Consider the following 2250-nt stretch of genomic DNA (forward strand, 5'->3'; position numbering starts at 1 on the left):
GTGCAGCTGAGTAAACATACCCTTGCCTAACATGCTAGAGGCATTGGGTTTAATCCCCAGCCCTGAAAACCAAACCAAACCCAGAATTGGCAGAATAGGTGTTCCATTTTACATTCCCACCAGCAGTGTAAGAATGATCAAGTTTCTTCCTATCCTTGACAGCATTTGGTGTTGTCACTTTATTTCATTTCAGCTATTCTGATATGTGGAGGCTATGGTCTAAACTTGTATACAGCTAACGATAGTGAACATCACTTCATGTATATATCTGCCATCTGTATATATTATCCTCTTTGGGGAAATGTCTCTTTGTATCTTTTGCCTATTTTCTATTTGGATTATTTATTTTTACACTCTTGAGTTTTGAGAGTTCCTTATATATTCCAGAAATGAGTCCTTTGTGAGATCTGTGTAATTTTCCAGTATTTCTTCCAAATCTGTAACTCATCTTTTCATCTTCTATCTTCAAACAAGATTTCACAGAATAAGGGCTTTTATTTTATCTTTTTTTTAAATATATTTTTTTAATTTTTAAATTATAGTTGGACACAATACCTTTATTTTATTTATTTATTGTTATGCGGTGCTGAGGGTCAAACCCAGGGCCTCACACGTGCTAAGCGAGTGTTCTACTGCTGAGCCACAACCCCAGTCCTTTATTTTATCTTTATTTATTATTTTTTGAGGGTGCTGGGGATTGAACCCAGGGCCTCATGCATACTAGGGAAGTGCTCTACCACTGAGCTGCACCCCCAATCCAGAGTTTTTAATTTTGATGAGATGCAATTGATCAATTTCTTCTTTTATAAATCATATTTCTTCTGTCAAACTTAAGAACTCTCTATTTTTTTCCTAAAAATTTTGTAGTTTTACATTTTACATTCTGCATTAGCTAACTTATATGTAAGACAAGCCTTAGATTGGGGTTCATTTTCTTTGCCTATGGATGTGGATTTGTTCTAGGACTATTTATTGAAAATGCAATCTTTCTACATTGAATTGTTTTTGTGAGTTTGTCAAAATAATTGGTCATATTTGTGGGAGGCCTTTTCTGAATTCTCTATTCAGCCAGGCATGGTGATGCAGGCCTATAATTATAACTACTTGGGAGGCTGAAGCAGGAGGATCACATGTTCAAAGCCAGCCTCAGCAACTTAGCAAGACCCTCAGCAACTTAGCAAGACCCTCAGCAACTTAGTGACAGCCTGTCTTAGAATAAAATATGAAAAGGTTGGGGGATGTGGCTCAGTGGTAAAGCACTCCTGGATTCAATTACTCAGTGCTAAAAAAAAAAAAAAAAAAACCTCTGTTCTATTCCATTGATTTATGTGTGTATGCATCCACCCGTAAACACTCTGTAGAAATCCCTTCTACCAGGGCTGGGGTTGTAGCTCAGTGGTAGAGTGCTTACCTAGTATGTGTGAGGCACTGGGTTTGATACTCAGCACCACATAAAAATAAATAAAGTTAAAAATAAAAGTATTGTGTCCATCAACAATAACAACAACAAAATCCCTTTTGCCTATTCGGGCAGCTCAGCCTGAACAAGTGGAAGCCCTGGAAGCACCAGATAGGCCAAGCAAACAAACAAACAAACAAAAAAAATACTGCAAGGTTCTGAAAATTAAATGAAAATGCAAAGTATCATGGTTAATGTAGCTGTATGGTAAGCTCTAATGTTGAGTAGAGTGATAGAGTGATTCTTCCCATTTGGTTATTCTTTCTCAAAATTGTTTTACTTATCTGGTTCCTTTGTTTTCCCATGTTGATTTGAGAAAATTATTATTATTAATTTTTTTACAAAAATTTTTGCTGGGATATGGATAGGAATTTCATTAAACCTATATATCAGTTTAAGGAAAATTGACATTTTAGCTGGGTTAAGCTTCCCAATACATGAGCCTTATATTGCCTTTCCATTTATTTAGGTCTTCCATTATTTCATCAACATTTAAAAATTTCTATCATCTAGGTGTCAAATATTTCATTTCTCCCTCCTCTCTCTTTCCTTCTGTTTCCTGGGATTGAACATATGGGTGCTTGACCATTGAGGTACATCTCCATCCCATTTATTTATTTATTTATTTATTTATGAGCAGGATCTTGCTAAGTTGCTGAGGCTGACCTTGAACTTGTGATTCTCCTGCCTCAGCCTCTTGAGTTGTCACAGCAATTCAAGCATGTGCTATGGTGTCAGGCTCCAAGTATTTCGTTTTCTCAGGACCAGTTAAAAAACATATTGTATTTTTT

The 2250-nt window shown here is 36.0% G+C and overlaps 1 non-coding gene across 1 annotated transcript; it reads right to left on the bottom strand.

The window, feature by feature from the left end:
• Positions 1-682: 682 nt before the first annotated feature.
• Positions 683-754, bottom strand: Trnat-agu (transfer RNA threonine (anticodon AGU)). Its single transcript has one exon. It is a non-coding gene; the product is annotated as a tRNA-Thr (tRNA).
• Positions 755-2250: the final 1496 nt, after the last annotated feature.

The sequence above is a fragment of the Marmota flaviventris genome, chromosome X (genome assembly GCF_047511675.1).
Source record: "Marmota flaviventris isolate mMarFla1 chromosome X, mMarFla1.hap1, whole genome shotgun sequence".
Classification (NCBI taxonomy): domain Eukaryota; kingdom Metazoa; phylum Chordata; class Mammalia; order Rodentia; family Sciuridae; genus Marmota; species Marmota flaviventris.